Genomic DNA, 22,362 nt, shown 5'->3' with positions numbered 1-22,362 from the left:
GAAACAAAGGCTCAGGATGACCTCAACCTGCCTTCTTTGCCTAATCCTGCAGAAAGTGAGTCTCCTGACTCACCCCATACCTGGAGCTACTGCCCCACATATGTGAATGGAGTAGAAATAGCTGCATGACAAGCTCAACTTTGCAACCCAATAACAGTCCCATGGATTCAGGTGGAAACTGTTAACTTTTCTCCCACTTTCCCTCCTTTTACTACTTAATTTTTATACCTAGAACTTTAATAACTTTTAAAGTCTCTGTTTATCTCAGGACTCTTTTCCTTTCTTCTATAACTATGCTAAGGATGTAGATGATGTTTCTGATTGAATTTTTTGCCACATTTAAATATCTAACTTTATTTTAAGTCAGTGATTTTGCTATTACTGTCTGCTTGTTCTCCTTTGGGAGGTAGTGAAAGAGGTAAATAACTACATAATTTGAAAATTGCAACATGAAAATGTAAGTAATGTACAAAAGCAAAGCAGTATGAATCTTCCAAAAGTTCATGATATCTCAACTGAGATATTGAAAGGAACTGAGACAAAAGTCTGATGCTCTACTGACTGAGCTATCTGGGCCGTGGCAGTGACAGTGCTGAATCCTAACCACTAGACCACCAGGGAGAGACTTTTGCCCCAGTTCCTTGGAGCTTTCTCACAAGGCCAGATGCTGACTCACACAGGCAGGTTTCCACTGCTGGCTCCTACAATCAATGACTTCAAAGAAGATTCAAACAAACAGTTAAATGAAGTGCAGAAATCAACCCAATAGCTGAACAAGAAAGTAAGTAACATAGATAAGAAATTCAGCAAAGAAATTGAGATTCTGAAAAAAAAATGCAAAGGAAAATAGCAATAAATAAAAATTTTTGAGAACATAGTAGAGTCTTTCTATTAGGCCAGAACAAGCTGAAGAAAGAACATCAGGGATTGAAGATAAGGAAATATTATACTCAGTAAAAAAGAAAAAATAAACAAGAATGACCACAAATTTCAACAACTTTGGGACATGATCAAAGGACAAAATATAAGAATGCACAGAGTAGGATGAGATACAAACTAATGACATAAAAAGTATTCAGTGTAATCATATCAGAAAATTTCCTAAATCTTGGGGAAAAGATATGGATACCCAAGTATCATGGGTATTTAGGACCCCAAATAGGCATGAGTATCCATCTATAGCAAACTATAGTTAAAATGCCAAAACTTAAACATAAAGAAAAGATAGTGAAAGCTGCAAAAGGAAAACACCAACTTACCAAGCAAGTAGAAACCAAAAGGAAACAAAAGTGGCTGTATGCCTATCTGTCAAACAGACTTCAAGCCAAAATTAGTCAAAAGAGATAAAAAAGGAGACTACAGGTCAGGCACAGTGGTTCATACCTATAATTCCAACTATGCAGGAGGTGGAGATCAGGAGGAACACAGTTTAAGGCTATTCCAGGCAAAAAGTCAGTAGGTTCAACAAGAAATCTGGGCATTGTGGGTCACATCTATAATCCCAGCTATATGGGAAACCTAAGTAGAAGGACTGTGGTCCAGGACGGTCCAGGCAAAAAAAAAAGTAGACCTTATATTAAAAAAAAAAAATAACCAAAAACAAATAGGACTGGGAGTGTGGCTTAAGTGGTAGAGCACTGGTCTAACAAGCATGAGGCCCTGAGTTCAAACCCCTAGTATCCCCAAAATAAAGGGCATTACATATTTATAAAGCAAACGGTCCATCAAGTTGATATAACAATTGTAAATTTATATGCACCAAACATTTATGCACCCAGTGTCATAAAATAAACAGTATTGGACTTAAAGGGACAGATATGCTCAGATACAATAATAGTGGATTATTTAATAATGAGTAATGAAATTGAAGCAGTAATAAAGAGTATCCCAACAAACAGAAGCCCAAGACCAGACATATTCACTGCTAAATTTTTATCCAACCTTTAAAGAACAACTAACACCAGTGTCTCTTAAACTATTTCATAAGATAGAAAGAGAAAGAATGCTGACAAGCTCATTCTATGAAGCTACTATTACTCTGATACCAAAACTGATAAGGACACAACAAAGAAAGAAACTACATACCAACTTCCTTCATGAACATAGAGACAAAAATTCTCAATAAAATACTTGCAAAACCAAGCTGCGGAAGTAGTTCAAGTTCTGGGTAGAGAGCTTGCCAAGCAAGCATGAGGCCCTGAGTTCAATCCCCAGTACCACCAAAAAAAAAAAAAAAACTTGCAAACTAAATTCAAGAACACATTAAAAAGATCATACACCATGACCCCTTAGTTTCATTCCAGGTATGCAAGTATAGTTCAACGTACACAAATCAATAAACATAATATAACATATAAATACTGTCAAGGACAAAAATCACATGATCATCTCAATAGGTGCAGTAAAAAGCCTTTGACAAAATTCGACACCCTTAATGATAAAAGCCCGGAAGAAATTATGGTTAGTAGTGACATACCTCAATATGATAAAGAGTATATATAACAAACCTATAGCCAACATACTAAGTGGGGAAAAACTGAAATCATTTCCTTTAAAATAGAAATGAGACAAAGGTGTTTTTCCTCTCTGCTCTTACTCAATATAGTACTTGAATCCTTAGCCAGAGCAATAAGGCAAGAGAAAGAAATAAAAGAGATACAAATAAGAAAGGAAGAAATCAAATTACTCCTATTTGTAGAGGACATGTCACTATACTTAAAAGATCCAAAAGACTCCACCAAAAAAACTCTTAGATGTCATAAACACTTTCAGCAAAGTAGCTGGGTATAAAATAAACAAATGAAAATCAGTTGCTTTTCTATAAACCAATAATGAATATGCTGAGAAAGAAATCAGGAAAACAGTTCCATTAACAATAGCCTCAAAAATAAACTTATCTGAGGAGGTAAAAGACTTCTACAATTAAAACTACAAAACATTGAAGAAAGAAATTGAACAAGACATTAGAAGACGGAAAGACCTCTCATATTCACAGTGGGGTAGAATCAATATTGTGAAAATGGCTATATTTCTGAAAGTGAACTACAGATTCAATGCAATCTCCATCAAAATTTCAACGACATTCCTCACAGAATTTAGAAAAGGCAACACTAAAATTCACTTGGAAGTATAAAAATCATAAGAAGCCAAAACAATCCTGAGCAAAAAAAGCAAGACTGGAGGTACCATAATACCTGAATTCAAATTACATTATAGCATGGTAATGACACAATTGTTACATATAGGCTAATGAAATATAATAGAGACATATAGGCTAATGAAATATAATAGAGGGCCCAGAAACAAGTGAACAGAGCTACAGTCATTTGAATCTTGACATAAGCACCAAAAGCCCAGGTTAGAGAAAAGACAGCCTCTTCAACAAATGTTGCAGAGAAAAAATTGGATATCCAGATGTAGAAAACTGAAACCAGATCCCCATCTCTAATGTTGTATAAAAAATCAATGTAAAATGGATCAACAATCTTATTGTAAGACCAAAAGCCTTGAAGGAAAGTCTTGACATGAAGGAGAATATAGGGGAAATATTCCAAGCAAGATATAGGTATGGCAATAACTTTCTTAATATAACTCCAGTAGCTCAGGAAATAAGATCAAGAATTGACTAATGGAATTGCATCAAATTTGAACGTTTCCACATCACAAAGTAAGCGATTACCAGAGTAAAGAGACAACCTGCAAAAAATCTTTGCCAGCTCTCCATTTGATGGGGGATTAGTATCCAGAACATATAAAGGGCTCAAAAAAATTAAACAGCAAAATAACAAATAATCCAATGAATAAATGTGCAAATGAACTGAAAGACACTTCAAATGGATAAATATAATTGGCCAATAACACATGAGAAAAATGTTTGATGGACATCATTAGCAATCAGGGAAATGCAAGTGAAAACAACATTGAGATTCTACTTCACCCCAGTCAGAATGGCTGCCATCAAGAAAACAAAACATCCAGTATGAGTGGTAGGGAAAAAAAAGAAAACAAAAACAACAAATATTGGTGAGGATGGCGTGGAGGGAATACTTGAACACTGTTGATTGGAATGTAAATTAGTAAAAATAAAACAGAATTAACATGTGATATTGTTATAACACTCCTGTGTAATATCTGAAGGAATCTAAGTCAGCATACTATAGAAAAATCTATATAACCATATTTATTGCAGCACTATTCACAACAGCTAAGTTATGGAATCAGTCAAGTGCCAAACAACAGATGAATGGAAAAAGAAAATGTGAGATATAGATAGATAGGTAGATAGATAGATAGACAGATACACACACATACACAATAGAGTTTTATTCAGTCACAGAGAAGATTGAATTCACTTGCAGGAAAATGGACAAAATTAAAAATCATCATGATGAGCAAGATAAATAACAAGTGTTTTCTCTAATGTGAAGAATTTATATTTTCTTTAAAGGAACATTAAAGGGGGACTATTTGGGAAGATGATGGGGACCAGAAAGAAGGGGGCAAAAGAGGGCAAGGAGGTGACAATGATCAAATTACATTATATCCATGTATGAAAATGTCACAATGAAACCCATTGTTTTAAAATTAATATATATTAATAAAAATAAATGAAAAAAATGCTATATCAGTGGAGATTTATACAATAGTGAGGAGATTTGAGAATAGAAATGGTTCCAAATCCAAAGAAAATTAAACAAATGTATTTTTAAAGGTAATTACAAACCATGGAAGAAAAGAAAATGATATGCACAATAGCAAAAATAATCAAACTATTTTACATGGCTCCAACATGAGTCATTTCAATACAATTACGCTAATATAGATAGCATTTTGATCTGTCCAAAATTATAATAAAACTATCTGGAAGATGGGGAGTACAAAGGATGACTATATGGTGTGGTACTCACTGGCATGTGGATAAATTAAAACTAACTTCTCATCTTCCAGAGTGCAAAGACAATAAATAATGTTTAAAGCTAAAACATAAAGAAGTAGCAATAATTATTAAACAGAATCATAGAAATAAATATCAAATGTGGTTTCCTCTAGGGAGATGGGAAAGGACACAGGAGTGTGACATGGGTATATTAGTTTTACTAACAAGCAATGTAGAAATAGCTCTTTTAACCCTATGGATGTAACTTTGATTAAAAAAATTAGAGACTTACAGAAATCACTGAGAAAGAATAAGAATTAGTTACTTAGAGATATGGAATTAGTACCTAAAGAATCAACTACAAGGGTTGAAGTAATTAGCTGAGGGGAATAAGAAATATATGCAAGCTTGGCTTTGACTTAAGAATAAAAATTAAATAATAAATGTACTAATGAGTCCTTCTGGGGACACTTTGGTCTGACCAAGTGAAAAATGGATCTGGTCAAAAAAGAAATGGTTTTATTCTTTTTCAGTAAAGCAGCACAGGCTAATTATTCCTACAACCAAAGTCGTGTTTTTCTTGTTCAGAGAGAAACTTATTTCAATTAGACATATATTCAGGAACAGGCCCATAAATATTTCTAATTACCTTGTTTGCTTCCATTTCAGGAGACTGGTTTCAAATTAGCACCCACAATCTATAGAATTGGAAAGAGAATCTTAGAAGATTGTAATTTCCCTCTCAAGGAAGGAAGAAGGACAACGGATTACATGTCCAAAAAGAGTACTCATTAGGATCAAGCCATTTATCATTCTTGCTATTTGCTGCAACATTCTTGTCAAACATGGATAAAAGGCAAAAAGTGAGTAGCAGTTTCAACCAATTATTTTCAGGTCCAAAAACAAGCATGATAGAAGGGTGCAGGCAAAACACGAGGAGAGAAATAGCATGGTGCCTACCACCATGCTTCCTTAGGCTGTGATCTCAGCTGGACTTCTTTATTGAAGAAAAACTACAGGGAGCTCTGCCATGACCTGAGCGTGGTCCCAGACATCAAGGATTCAAAAGTGCGTCCCAGTCTCAAAAGTCAGACAAAGTTAGATTTAGCCACATGAAACTGCAGAGGAATACGCCTCATCTAGAGAAGCTTATCATAGAAATTGCTCAATAATGAATTACCATGATCACCATCATTTTAGGACATTGCAGAATGTGATGTGGCTTCAAGAACAGTGTGAAAAATCACAGAATTTTGACAACCCAGGAAGTGAATAGAGGTTAACAATTTGTGGCATGTTTCAAAGTGAAGATAAATAATCATTTTAATATGTGATTGCTCAAAATATAACAACTTCATTTTACCAGTTACTAAGTTTGTGTCAGGCACTGTGCTTGACACTTTATCTGTACTTTCTTTAAAAATTACAGCAATTCTAAGTATAATTAGCCCCAATAAAGTTCTGCAGCTCAAAGAAAGGAAATGATTTCTGCAAGGTCCCATGAATTAATGATTAATAGACAGGGGCATGTTATGGCCTCTCTATCTGAGTCCAAAAGCTTTCCTACCTTACAACTCTGCCTCTATTCTTCCTCTTGGATAACATATTTCTTTTTTTTTAATTCATTTATTCAGATGTGCGCACCTTGTTTGGGTCATTTCTCCCCCCTGCCCACTTCTATCCCCTCCACCCCACCATGCTTCCAGGCAGAACCTGTTCTGCCCTTACCTCTAATTTTGCTGAAGAAAAGACATAGCTTAATAAGAAACACAAAGTGTTTTTGCTAGTTGAGTTAACAATAGCTATACAGAGCGATTCCTAGCATTGATTCCATGTAAAATGCATTACATCCCAAGTTGATTCATCACTAACTGATCTTTTCACTGTTTCCCGATCCCCTTTTCATATTGACCTCTGTCACTTTAAGGTTTTTCAATTAGTTCCTCTGGAGTGGAGACATAAAACACATTCATGTTTTGGGTTTTCTACCTATCCCCATACCTCCCATATGTGCTCTCCCCTTGTCATGCAACCTAAGTCCAACAACATTGCTGTATTTTCCCTAGATCTAAAGTCTACATATGATGGAACACATATGATTTTTGGTCTTCTGACCCTGGCTAACCTCACTCAGAATGATGTTCTCCAGTTTTATCCATTTACTTGCGAAAGATAAGATTTCATTCTTCTTCATGGCTGACTAAAATTCCATTCTGTATAAATACCACATTTTCTTGATCCATTCATCAGTAGCGGGTTATCTTGGTTGTTTCCATAACTTGGCTATTGTGAATAGTGCTTCAATAAACATGGGTGTGCAGGTGCCTCTGGAGTAACCTGTGTTGCATTCCTTTGGGTATATCCCCAAGAGTGGTATTGCTGGATCATATGGCAGATCTATGTTTAGATTTTTAAGAAGCCTCCAAATTTTTTTCCAGAGTGGTTGCACTAGCTTGCACTCCCACAAGCAGTGTGTTCCTTTTTCCCCACATCCTTGCCAACACATGTTGTTGGTGGTGATTTTTATGATGGCTATTCTAATAGGGGTGAGGTGAAATCTTAGTGTGGTTTTGATTTGCATTTCCTTTATAGCTAGAGATGGTGACCATTTTTTCATGTATTTTTTGGCCATTTAAATTTCTTCTTTTGAGAAAGTTCTGTTTAGTTCAGTTGCCAATTTCTTCACTGCTTCATTGCTTCATTGGGGGAGTTTAGTTAAAGTTCCCTGTATATTCTGGTTATCAGTCCTTTGTCTGATGTGTAGCTGGCAAAAGTTTTCTCACACTCTGTGGGTAGTCTCTTCAGCTCAGAGATCATTTCTTTTGTTGTGTAGAAGCTTTTTAATTTTATGAAGTCCCATTTGTCCATCCTTTCTCTTAGTTGCTGAGCTGCTGGGGTTCTATTGAGGAAGTCTTTGCCTATACCTATTAGTTCCAGAGTGTTTTCTGCTCCTTCCTTTAGTAACTTCAGAGTTTCAGGTCTGATATTTATGTCCTTGATCCATTTTGAGTTGATACTAGTACAGGGTGATAGACATGTATCTAGTTTCAGTTTCTTGCAGACAGATAACCACTTTTCCCAGCAACATTTGTTGAAGAGGCTGTCTTTCTCCATCATATATTTTTAGCACCTTTGTCAAAGACAAGTTGGTTATAGTTGTGTGGATTCATATCCAGGTCCTCTATTCTGTTCCACTGGTCTTCATGTCTGTTTTTATGCCAGTACCATGCTGTTTTTACTGTTATTGCTTTGTGATATAGTTTGAAGTCAGGTATTGTGATACCTCCAGCATTGCTCTTTTTGCTGAGGATTAATAGCCTTGACTATTCGCCGTCTCTGTAGATTTTTCAATCTCTGTAATGAATGTCATTGATTTTGATAGGAATTGCATTAAACATGTAGATTGCTTTTAGTAGTATAGCCATTTTAATATGTTGAATCAACCAATCCATGAGCTCAGGAGATCTCTCCACCTTCTGTAGTATTCTTCAGTCTTTTTCTTCAGTGGTTTGTAGTTCTCCTTGAAGACGTCATTCACATCCTTTGTTAAGTTTACTCCAAGTATTTAATTTTTTTTTAGGTTATTGTAAATGGAATTATTTCCATATATTCCTTTTCAGTTTGTTCATTATTGGTGTGTAGAAAAGCTAAGGATTTTTGTAATTTGCTTTTGTATCCTGCCACCTTGCTGTAGCTGTTTATGGTATCTAGGAGTTTTGGGGTAGAATTTTTTGGATCTTTAAGGTACAGGATCACGTCATCTGCAAATAGGGATATTTTGATAGTTTCTTTACCTATTTGTACTCCTTTTATTTCTTCTTCTTACCTAATTGCTCTGGCTAAGAATTCCAGTACTATGTTGAATAGGAGTGGGGATAGTGGGCACCCTTGTCTCATTCCTGATTTTAGGGGAAGTGGTTTCAGTTTTTCACTGTTAAGTATGATGTTGGCAATAGGTTTGTCATATATAGCCTTTACAGTGTTGAGGTACCTTACTTCTGTTCCTAGTATTTCTAGAGCTTTCATTATGAAGTGGTGTTGGGTCTTCTTGAAGGCTTTTTCTGCATCTATTGAGATGATCAAGTGGTTTTTGTCTTTTTTTTTGTTTTTTTTATTATTATTATTCATATGTGCATACAAGGCTTGGGTCATTTCTCCCCCCTGCCCCCACCCCCTCACTTAACACCCACTCTGCTCCCTCCCTCTCCTACCAACCCTCTCAATAACCAGCAGAAACTATTTTGCCCTTATTTCTAATTTTGTTGTAGAGAGAGTATAAGCCATAATAGGAAGGAACAAGGGTTTTTGCTGGTTGAGATAAGGATAGCTATACAGGGAGTTGACTCGCATTGATTTCGTGTGCGTGTGCGTTACCTTCTAGGTTAATTCTTTTTGATCTAAACTTTTCTCTAGTTCCTGGTCCCCTTTTCCTATTGGCCTCAGTTGCTTTTAAGGTATCTGCTTTAGTTTCTCTGTGTTAAGGGCAACAAATGCTAGCTAATTTTCTAGGTGTCTTACCTATCCTCACCCCTCCCTTGTGTGCTGTCACTTTTATCATGTACTCAAAGTCCAATCCCCTTGTTGTGTTTGCCCTTGATCTAATGTCCACATATGGGGAAGAACATATGATTTTTGGTCTTTTGGGCCAGGCTAACCTCACTCAGAATGATGTTCTCCAATTCCATCCATTTACCAGTGAATGATAACATTTCATTCTTCTTCATGGATGCATAAAATTCCACATTTTCTTAATCCATTCATCAGTGGTGGGGCATCTTGGCTGTTTCCATAACTTGGCTATTGTGAATAGTGCCGCAATAAATATGGGTGTACAGGTGCCTCTGGAGTAACCTGTGTCACAGTCTTTTGGGTATATACCCAAGAGTGGTATTGCTGGATCAAATGGTAGATCGATGTCTAGCTTTTTAAGTAGCCTCCAAATTTTTTTCCAGAGTGGTTGTACTAGTTTACATTCCCACCAACAATGTAAGAGGGTTCCTTTTTCCCCACATATTCGCCAACACCTGTTGGTGGTGGTGTTGTTAATGATGGCTATTCTAACAGGGGTGAGGGGGAATCTTAGTGTGGTTTTAGTTTGCATTTCCTTTATTGCTAGAGATGGTGAGCATTTTTTCATGTGTTTTTTGGCCATCTGAATTTCTTCTTTTGAGAAAGTTCTGTTTAGTTCACTTGCCCATTTCTTTATTGGTTCATTACTTTTGGGAGAATTTAGTTTTTTAAGTTCCCTATATATTCTGGTTATCAGTCCTTTGTCTGATGTGTAGCTGGAAAATATTTTCTCCCACTCTGTGGGTATTCTTTTCAGTTTAGAGACCATTTCTTTTGATGAACAGAAGCTTTTTAGTTTTATGAAGTCCCATTTATCTATGCTATCTCTTAGTTGCTGTGCTGCTGGGGTTTCGTTGAGAAAGTTCTTACCTGTACCTACTAACTCCAGAGTGTTTCCTACTCTTTCCTGTATCAACTTTAGAGTTTGTGGTATGATATCAAGATCCTTGATCCATTTTGAGTTAATCTTGGTATAGGGTGATATACATGGATCTAGTTTCAGTTTTTTGCACACTGCTAACCAATTTTCCCAGCAGTTTTTGTTGAAGAGGCTGCTATTTCTCCATCATATATTTTTAGCTCCTTTGTCAAAGACAAGTTGGTTATAGTTGTGTGGCTTCATATCTGGGTCCTCTATTTCTGTTCTACTGGGCTTCATGTCTGTTTTTGTGCCAGTACCATGCTGTTTTTATTGTTATTGCTTTGTAATAGAGTTTGAAGTCAGGTATCGTGATACCTCCAGCATTGTTCTTTTGACTGAGTATTGCCTTGGCTATTTGTGGCCTCTTGTGTTTCCATATAAATTTCACAGTAGATTTTTCAATCTCTTTAATGAATGTCATTGGAATTTTGATAGGAATTGCATTAAACATGTAGATTACTTTTGGGAGTATCGACATTTTTACTAGGTTGATTCTACCAATCCATGAGCATGGGAGATCTCTCCACTTTCTATAGTCTTCCTCAATCTCTTCAGAAGTGTATAGTTTTCCTTGTAGAGGTCTTTCACATCTTTTGTTAGGTTTACACCTAGGTATTTGATGTTTTTTGAGGCTATTGTAAATGGAATTGTTCTCATACATTCTTTTTCAGTTTGCTCATTGTTAGTGTATAGAAATGCTAATGATTTTTCTATGTTGATTTTATATCCTGCTACCTTGCTGTAGCTATTGATGATGTCTAAAAGCTTCTGAGTAGAGTTTTTTGGGTCTTTAAGGTATAGGATCATGTCGTCTGCCAATAGGGATATTCTGACAGTTTCTTTACCTATTTGTAATCCTTTTATTCCTTCTTCTTGCCTAATTGCTCTGGCTAGGAATTCCAGTACTATGTTGAATAGGAGTGGAGATAGTGGGCATCCTTGTCTGGTTCCTGATTTTAGAGGGAATGGTTTCAGTTTTTCCCCGTTAAGTATAATGCTGGCTGTAGGTTTGTCATATATAGCTTTTATAATGTTGAGGTACTTTCCTTCTATTCCTAGTTTTCTTACAGCTTTTATCATGAAATGGTGTTGGATCTTATCAAAGGCTTTTTCTGCATCTATTGAGATGATCAATGGTTTTTGTCTTTTGTTCTATTAATGCACTATATTACATTTATACATTTGCATATGTTGAACCACCACTGCATCCTAGGATGAAGCCAACTTGGTGTTTTTGAGGTCGTGTTGAATTATCTTTCTGATGTGTTGTTGGATTCAGTTTGCCATTATTTTATTGAGGATTTTTGCATTGATGTTCATTAAGGAGATTGGACTATAGTTCTCCTGTTTGGAAGTGTCTTTCTCTGGTTTTGGGATGAGAGTGATATGGGCTTCATAAAATGATTTAGGCAGTGTTCCTTCCCTTTCTATTTCATGCAACAGTTTAAGGAGGATTGGTGTAAGTTCTTCTTTAAAGTACTGACAGAATTCGGCAGAGAATCATTAGGTCCTGGAGTTTTTTTTTCGGGAGACTCTTGATTGCTGCTTCAATTTCATTTTGTGTTATAGATCTACTCTGGTGATTAATATCTTCTTGGTTCAGTTTTTGATGGTCATAAATATCTAGAAATCTGTCCATTTCTTTAAGATTTTCAAATTTATTAGAATATAGTTTCTTAAAGTAGTGTCCAATGATTTCCTGGATTTCCATGGTATTTGTTGTTATCTCCCCTTTTGCATTTCTGATTTTACTGATTTGAGTTTTTTCTCTTCTCATTTTAGTCAGCTTTGCCAGGGGTCTGTCAATCCTATTTATTTTTTCAAAGAATCCTCTTTTTGTTTCATTGATTCTTTGTATGTTTTTTGTTGTTGTTTTTGTTTCCATTTCATTGATTTCAGCCCTTATTTTTATTTCTCTCCTGTTTGTTTTGGGATTTGCTTGTTTTTGTTTCTCTCAGAGTTTGAGATGTAGCATTATGTCACTGATTTGTGTTCTTTCAGACATTTTAATATATGCACTCATGTCTATAAACTTTCCTCTTAGAACTGCCTTTGCTGTGTCCTATAGGTTCTGATAGGTCATATTTTCATTTTCATTAACTGCCAGGAATCTTTTAATTTCCTCTTTAATTTCATAAATGACTCATTGACCCTTGAGCAATGTGTTGTTTGGCTTCCAATTGTTTGCATGTTTTTTACGGTTGTTTTTGTTGTTGATTTCTAGTTTTAATGCATTGTGATCAGATAGAATGCATGGTATAATTTCTATTTTCTTATATTTGCTGAGGCTTCCTTTGTGCCCTATGACATGATCAATTTTGGAGAACGTTCCATGGGCTGCTGAGAAGAATGTATATTGTGCAGAAGTTAGATGAAATATTCTGTTGACATCAGCTAGATCCATTTGATCTTGGAATTTCTTCAGTGTCTCCTGTATGTTTTGGTTGACCATGTCTAGTAACTTCTCTATGAAATTCTCATTGATTACTTGCAGGATTTCTTCTTTCAGAGTGTTCTTGTGGGCTTCGTTGGGTTCATTGGCATAGTTTATATTTGTTTTGTTGGAATCTGGATCTGGGTATCCATTCTCTTCTTTTCCCTCTGAATCCTGTACTAATATTTTTTGGGGGAGAATGGTTTCCATCACTTTTTCATCTTCCCATCATTCCACTTGGTGCCATTTCTGTCCCTGGTCTATGTATAATTTAGTATTAGCTAACTTACAGTAGTAAAACTAACAAAAACAAGAAAGAAAGAGAAAATAGAAAAAGAAAAAGAAAAAAATGGATAACCAAAGAAATCAACAGATAGAGATGGTGGACAAACAAACAGTGAACAAGACAAACAGTGAACAAGACAAACAAACACTTAAAGAAAAGAAAAAAAAGGAATTCCAGGTTAAGGATCAGTACAATTTCAGTCTTAGTAGTTCTGGTGTTACTCCCTCAGCATCCAGTCCTGTTTGTCTGTGTCTCTTATGCAGGTTTGGAACCAGTGTCTGGCATTGTGGAAGTCCTCCTGTTTTCTCAGAGTAATGTTGCATGGAGAAGCTTTGTACAGGTGGGGGTTTCAGGGTTTTGGAGTTTTGTTTCTTCTTTTTGGTTTTTTTCTGCCAAGTGTGGCTCCAGAAAGAAAGTATTCTGTTTGGTCTGTTGAAGATCTCCCATGCACGTTTTGAGTCAGCGGCCAGCGGGTGGCAGCAGCCAGTGGTGGTTGTGTGGGGGTGGCGGCCCACCTGCTCTCTCAGTGTATCGTGGCATGAGGAAGGCTTCCACGGGCTAGGGGTTCAAGGTGCCAAACTTTCAACTCTCCCTAGTGCCTCACCTGAACCAAGTGTGGCTCCAGCATCTCAACCAGCTCCCTGCTTCACAGAGCTCATGCTGTCTGCTATGTCTCAGTCACCATTTTGGATTCCTCTGTTGTTTATTCAGGTTTTTCTTTTGTGGGGGGGGATCAGTCTGTCCAGGAGGTTGTGCTGGTTTATCCCAGGGGTAGCTAAGGGATATTGCATGACACCTGGGTCTCACCTGTTTGATCTGCCAAAGGTCTTCCAAGCATGTTTGGAGCTGGTGGCCAGCTGGTTAGTGGGTGGGCAGTGATGGCTATCATATTTCAAATAACTTTTACAATGAACTTTTGCAAACCTCATTATATAGTATCCAAATAGCTCTACAATCCACTAATCTCAATTTTCAGTGAAAGAAACCTTAACTTGGAAAGGCTGAACAATTACCCTAGGATCACCTAGGTAATTAGAGACAGAACCAGGACTCCACTTTGAATAGCATGCTTCTGTATGCATCACTATTATCAGACCATCACACTGTCTATGGAAGATTATGCCCAATGTCTATCCCATATACAGAAGATTCCAAAATAACTTTGTTTTAATTTAAAATAGCCTGACCATATATAATGTATTGTCCAAGTAAGGTAATTTTTGGAAGTGTAAAAGGGGTGATAAGCAATCAACCTTAAGCAGGATGTCCTAGACTAACCAGGAATTTATGAGTAATCAGTTAAGAATAAGGGGCCCTGGTCATTCCTCCCATGGAATTATTTTTTGTGACTTAGTGAAAAAATACTATATATCTGCCTCAATTTAACTATCATATTCTTTATTTTTTTTTATGTCTTTATTATCATTTTGTTGTTGTATTGGGGGTGCATTGTGACATTTACAAAAGTTCTTACAATATATCATAGTTGATATTTGACATCAGACAGGAAGATCTTTTTGAAGAAGCCAGGCTTGCCATATGCTCCATTTGTTTTTAAACATTAGTGGTTCACTATTTTCTAGGATAGAAGTTAGCAAACAACAGTGTGCAGATCAAATGCTTCTCACCTGTTGCCTGTTGTTGTAAATAAAGTTTTATTAGAACCCATTTGCTTACATGTTTTCCATGACTGCTTTTGTACAAAACAGCAAAGCTGAGTAGTTGTAACAGAAACCATAAGGGCTACAAAGCAAAAATTATTCACTCTTAGGTTCCTTACAGAAAGACTTTGCCTATCCCTGTTTCAGAAGATAAACAAAATACTCAGTATAATATATGAGGTCCTCTGTGGTCTGGTCCTGCATCTGATTCAGCCCCTCAGCCTCATCTCACTGCACTCCACATTCCACTTTGAACACTACACTCATTCTTAGCACCCTGCTGACATAACTAAAGGTCTTTGCATAGTTTCTCCCTTTGATTGCAATGTCCAAATTCCTACCTACTCCTTCTGATGAATGCTCTTTAAGATTGTTATGAGTAAGTGTTGTAAGGATGGAGCACTTAGAAAGATGCCTGACATATAGAAAGCACTCAACTAATGTTAAATATCATTATTATTACTTACAATTGCTACTGTTACTTGTAATATAATTTTAAGCTAGCCAACCCACTTGTCTCATTTTCATCTTGTCATCCATGAAACAGCAAAAATTAATATTAATATTGTGTCATACAGAAAGCTAGTGCACACAAAATTCTTAGAAAACTGTAATGTGCTGTATGCAAGTGAAGTTTTAATATTTAAAGATTTAGCTACACAGGACCTTCACTCATCATTTGTTCACCCAATCCAAATCCTGACTGCACATGTGAAAGAGGATAAATCAAGAAGCTAAGAGCAGAATATGGAGTACTATTTGGGATTATTTCTGACTCTGGTATTGCCAGTATGAAATACAGCATAGCTGAACCCAATACTAGCATTAAAGGTGATATCTTGAAACACCAGAATGACGTCTTTTACAAATCATTGCAGTATCTTCATTATATATTGAATCCCTGGATTTATGAATGACTTTTTACCATTCATAACTCCAACTTTTCTTTCTATATTTGTACCATTGGATAGAATATTACTCATGGAGTTTACTGATAGCAGTGAGGGAAAAAAGCACATGTTATAAATACACACACCAAGTGGTTCTTTAATTTTAGGCTGCCATTGCCTTCATTGAGCACTTCTCACAGTTTCCTGCAGTGTGAATAATAACAGCGTCTGGCCTGCTTTTTTCTTACAGATGCATGAACTGGCCTTGGAAGCATTCATCAGAAAGGAAAGATTCTCCCTAAAGGGCTTGCAGCACAAAAAGTCATATAACATGAGTTTGTATGCCAAACTGGTCTTATGTACTAAATGCCTAACAATTTTGTACCTGAGGACAGTAAGACTTAATAATATATAGAGATGTGTCCAAAATGTGAATATATGAGTTTTAGAGTTGACATGGAACAAAATGCCTTCTCACTCCCAGAATTTCAGAATGTTGGAAAAATACTTTAAAAGAAAGTACATTTTTATAACATATTTTCAAATCAAAATGAAGAAAATAAAATCAAGCATCAGAAATCATAAAAGAATACAGTTAAGATAGAAATGAGAAGCTAATGCACAGATGTCATTCTGGGGCACAAAACAAGGCAGAGAGCTTAACAGCTTGGGTTGGGGCTCTCACTATCCCCACCAGGAAGGGCTGGTTGGGTAGGGTGCAAATTCTGTATGCCCAGAGACCTGCAGCTGAGGCACCATCACTAAGCACAGTTTGTGAAACAGGATCCAGAAAAATCTGTCCTGACAGTCCACATCAGCCAGGGATGCTACTTTACAAATGACAGAGGTGAAATTCTCCCCTAAAGAATTAATCGTGTAACACAGCTAAAAAAGTAAGATAATACCAAGCCTATATCAAAGAAGAGATAAAGAATAAATTTCAAGAAATATGAGTAGAATCCTTTGCAATCAACAGAGCTAAGACCCCTGATACAAAACAGAACAAATTGCCTAAGGATGAAGGTCACAATAATAGCTAGGACTTAGGTTTGCTAGGTGCCAATTTCAGCATTAAATGTTTGTATACATCATTACATCATTCTCTAAAATCCCTATTAGGTAGATATTAATATTATTAATGTTTGACAAATCAGAATATGGAAGCCTAGAGAAGTTAAGTGGTTATAAGAGTTCACAATCAGTACATAGTAGAGCCAGGATTAGAATCCAGGGACTCTGCTTCTAGAGCTTGAGAATTTGGGCTCATTCAACAGGGCCATGGACAATAATAAATTCTCCAGTGTTACCAGAGATTCATCCAACATTTGGATGTCCAGAGTTAACTAGGAAGAAAGATGTATACAAATAAAGAACATGTTTACTTTCTCTCGGTTTGAAATCAGGATAATTAAACATTTCGGTTTCCTCAGTGCCTTAATGGAGTAAATACATGAAAGCTTTACTCATGTTGACTTATAGTAACTCAGTTATTTGAAAGAGTCACAAATATATGGATTTCTCTGTGCATAGCAATTTCTATTTCATAGTCACTAAGTGGGGTATTATTTTCTTTTTCTGGTTAACAATACTAAGATCCAGAGAAATGAGGTAATTCATCTAAAATCATAAACTCATCCAGTATTTAACCTCAAATCTTTTGGCGATACTGGAATTTGAACTTAGGGCCTTTGTGCTTACTAGGCAGGTGCTCTACTACTTGAACCATAACCCCAGCCTTAAACTCAGATCTTCTATAAGATAGGTAGATGATAAATAGAGCGAGCGAGAGAGAGAGAGAGAGAGAGAGAGAGAGATCTTCCAAAAGATCTTAGTAGAGGCCCACCAAAAAGATGTAAGACCATCTTTTAGAGGTCACAGTAACAAAAATTGCCTTGCTTTACTTCACAAATGCAACATAAACTTATTGTTTACCACTTCACAAATGAGTGCGCTTAACTGGTTGTTGAACAGATTATCATAAAGCCTAAATAAAACCAAAAGAAGATAAATTAAGTATTTAAGTATCACAGAAAAAGTCCAGAATCTTGAACTCAAAGCCCAGTATTCTGCCCAGGCCATACACCCTTGTGTTAGAGAGTCCATCATTATGTTTCATTTTCCAATGGAGTATTTTATAAATCAGTATCTCTCAGGAATTAGAAATTGTAAACTAAAGATATATAAATTGTACCAAAGGAAGTAGGGACATGTTGCTAATGAGTAGCTATGGTCCCTCCTCCCCCTTTTTTATTATGTGCCTCATCTCACAAAAGCCACAGTTTGAATCACATTTATAAAAATACCACTGAATTATACCCTCTAGGCAGGAAAATTGGTTTAGTGACTCATGATCTCAGTCTCCTTTTCTTTTCACTATCTGTTAATACTATAATTTCGTCATTGTTTTCTTCCTTTCCCTGCATTTGGGGGAGATAAGAAAAGGGAAAAGGAAAGAAAGAAAACACAACCACACCATGATTTTCTGAGTAAATTGAACAAAAGTAATGTCACAAAACTGGGTTATAACCCATTAAAGAGACTATCCAGAGCAATCACACAGCCTGTGAAGAAGCTTAAAAGCTCCTCCACAGTGGTCAAAAGGGGAAGCAGGTATTGAATCTAATGGGATCTTATCTCTACAGTGGATACACAGCTTCAAGCAGGCAAGAGTGTCAGAACACTCTAAGTGCCAACTCTTGAGATGCAGAAAACATAAGACCATTCTTCAGTTTCTGTGGCAAGCTTATCCTTATAAGTCCTGTCTGCTCTCCCCAGCCTATCCCTCTCTCTCTCTCTCTCTCTCTCTCTCTCTCTCTCTCTCTCTCTCTCTCTTTCTACACACACACACACATATACAAAACTGAAATATCAATATCCAGAGTTATTTACTTGGTTGCTATTTTGAGGATTGTTTCATAATTTTTTAAATTGCATGAAAATCAATTTGGAATATTATATTTGTCATTCTTTATTACTAATTGAAAAATATGGACGGTAACAACACAAACTCCATATTTTTTGTGCTCTGGGTTTCTCCCACCTCCAAATCAATTTGCTTTGTCAAGAATTGAAATGTAGCCCCCGGTAAAAAGTTTTTCTGGCATGTACAAGGCCCTGGGTTTGATCCTCAGCATCATAAAAATGAAAGTATGATTTTTGCTATCTTATTATAAATGGTGAACTATATAGGTATTTGAAACATTACAAGGCTAGACCATATTTCTCTACCTCTGGTGGCAAAGGAACCAGGAGTAATGGTAGGGAATGAGGGAGAGGGGACTCATGAGCATCTCCTAATCAATAGCGAAATGTAAGTACATGGAGGAAGAAAAACGTCCATGACAAAACTAGTGCAGCATTTCTGTTTTTATCCTAGCAATAGTGCTTTCAGATTTCTAAAAAGTTGCTGCTTGTGGACAATCTCCACTGCCCTTACTTAATTTACTCACATTTGTTCTAAGATTCATGCTACAGTTCTGAATTCCATACCCATCAACCATGTCCAAAATGCCTTCACAGAAGAACTACTCTAGAAGGTCTCAGATGATTATCAGTCTGGTATAATCTACTCACTAATTCATTTATCAAATACTTCTTACCAATGTGCTTTATTCCAGGAACTCTAAAAAGCCCTGGAAATTAAAAAACCAACAAATACTTTCCCTGTTCTGAAGGCATATGCTGTCAACTAGAGAAAATTCTGTATGACCCAATATTATAAAATATGATATCATTCTACTTTGGGGAGATCCAACTTTGCTTTTTTTGAAATATTCTCAACATCTACTAAAATTAAAACTAGTAATATTCATGTGGATTAAATAAGGAAAAACATCCCAAACTAAAGTAACTATTTTCTCTCTTTGGTCTGTTCTGTTTCAAATATAAACTCCAAATGTTATGTTTATAGGAATAAAGAAAGCAGCAAAATAATTTCTTACCCTCTTTGAATAAGAACATCATTTAACTCTCTGTATCCTGAAATAACTAACAGAGCTCCCTTTATTTCTAACTTTCTTCCCAGAATGTTTCTAAAAAGAATGAAGTATACAATTTCTTACACTTTTTATTATTGTTTTTCAGATTATCTGAGGTTGTACAATGGGTCATTATTTTAAGTGTGCCCACAGTGGACAAATGCTAAGGAAGACAGAGAGGCAATGTCTGTCCCTGATCCTTCTGGTTTCCTTTGCAGTGACCTTCTCATTTATGGAATCAAATGCTGCTCTCCATCGTGAGATAGAGAAAAGCATTTGAAATTAGTCTTTGGTGCCTATTCCATGCTACCATTTTGTTCATACCCTTAAAACTCATTGGTTCATAATATTTGACAGCAATAAGACAGAACTTAATTAAGCTAAAGTCATCTTAAGTGATACAATACTGATGAAGAATCCTGAAAGATTAGACCCCTGGTGGCAGGGAAAGGACTTAAAATTGGGTATAATACTTAAGAAGACAAGCTTGAAACAAAAAACATTTTGGAGAAAAAAAGAATGAAAGGGAAAAGGAAAAAGGTGTCCACTAGAGATTAGTCAAAGAAAAAATGAAAATAGCTTCTCTAGAATTCTTGCAGACAATATTTTAAAAGATAAAAAAATGAGAGACACAAGCTTACATTCTAGTCCCTCTCTGCACCCTCCATGCCAACTGTTAAAAAAACTACAATCTGATACTTTGACAAAGAATGGTTACCTTGGACAAGAAATCTGGAAACCAACCCAATCTTCCAAACCAGTCAACCAAATGCATGATGTGTGTGATTTTCTTATACACAAAACTACTATAAAAGAAAATTGAAGGAAAGATAAAAACCTCAGCCAATAAAAATTATCCTAAATAAAATACTCCTGAAGTCAAAAAATAACTGTAGTCTGAGTGAAACTTATTATTAATCTATTGTTGATATGAGAAAAAAGAGACAAAATTAGGCAAAAACTAAACATCAGAATGAAGGATAAAGAAGAAATGAAATAAGTACTGGTTGATCTTGGGAAAGAAATGGAGGAAGACACCATCATACCATTAAGTAAGCCCAATTAGATAGTGTCTCTGTAACATTTAACATAGAGTTGAATAAACATTTGAATAGGAGCATTGGAGAAAAGCAAGAAAACAACAGAATAAAAATGTTAAAGAAATAAGTTAATAGAATCGGAAAGAAATTGGTTGAAAGGAGAAAAAGACAAAGAAAAGTCAACATAGGTATAATTAGACTACTTGAGAAGAAAACAATGGAGTGAAATAGAAATAATATTTTAAGCTATAATTAAAGAAAATTTTCCAGATGTTCACATATACAGAAATATTATGTGTCAGTTAAGAATTTTTAAAAGGATCAGGTACAGTGACTCATGCCTATAATTATAGCTACTCAGGAGGCAAAGATCAGGAGGATTGTAGTTCGAGGCCAGCTCAGGCACAAAGCTTGCAAGACTCATTTCAACCAACACCTGTCATCCCAGATTGCCAGGAAACATAAATAGGACTGTCATGTGGAACAGCTTGTCCAGGCACAAACATGAGACCCTATCAGAAAAGTAACTAAAAGGGTTGGGGATTTAGCTCAGTGGAAGAGCGCTTGCCTGGCAAGTGCAAGGCCCTGAGTTCGGTCCCCAGCACTGAAAAAAAAAAAAAAAAAAAAGAAAAGTAACTAAAACAAAAAGGTCTGGGGGCATGGCTCAGTGTAGTAGAACTACATAGCATAGTGCAGTAGAACTGCCTAGCAAACACAAGACTCTGACTTCAAACCCTAGTACCACCAAATAAATAAATAAAAAAGAAAGAAAACTTCCCAGACACTAAACCCCTGACTCTACATATTAATAGAATCACCCAACTACTTGAAAAATATCTGAAAAAGATCAATTCCAAAACTTAAATTTAATATAAAAAATCATCTGGGCATCTACAAAGAATAATTTATAAGAATAAAAGAATTTGAATAGCATCAATCAATATGCAAAGCCAGGCAAGAACAAAATAGTATAAATATATGAATCATTTTTTATTCAGCTATGATACCTTTAAGTATTAAGCTTCATAATATTTTAAACATATAAAACTCAATGGACACTATATATCCATGAGACCAATTTACAGATGAGTTTCATCCAACCAAGAAATGACTGAAGAAATCTAGACCAAAGTGTCCAAATTTCTAAAGAAGAATAAAAGATAGACCATAGGTCCTTTATATATACGGGTTCCACATGCTTGGATTTTAACTGGTCATGGGTCAAAAGTATTCAGAAGAAAACACAGAAAATTCCAAAAAGTTAAATTTGAATTTGTTGCATATTGAGCAGTACAATGAATCCATGAGAATTAAGTGATGTAGGGGTTAAAGAAGCAAAATTGAAGAGTTGAAAAAATAGAAAATGTTATGTTATTGCATGTTAAGTTGTTGCTGATGTGTACTGTGCAGTTGGGTCTGAGATGGTTGCCTCTGTACTGAGCATGTACATACATTTTTCTTATCACTATCCCATAAACAATGTAGTTTAGCAACAATTTATATCACATTTACATTGCATTACGTATTATAAGTACTCTAGAGATGACTTAAAGTATATAAGGCAGAGATACTTGGGAGATAGAGGTAGGGGAATCACAGTCCCTGACTTTCCCAGGCAAAAAATGCAAGACCCTATCTGAAAAGCTAAAAAAGACTGGCATGTGACTCAAGTAGCAGAGGGTTTGCCTGCAATCACAAGGCCCTGAG

The sequence above is a fragment of the Castor canadensis genome, chromosome 8, assembly GCF_047511655.1.
Source record: "Castor canadensis chromosome 8, mCasCan1.hap1v2, whole genome shotgun sequence".
In the NCBI taxonomy this organism is placed as follows: domain Eukaryota; kingdom Metazoa; phylum Chordata; class Mammalia; order Rodentia; family Castoridae; genus Castor; species Castor canadensis.
Note: the sequence above shows the minus strand (reverse complement) of the source record.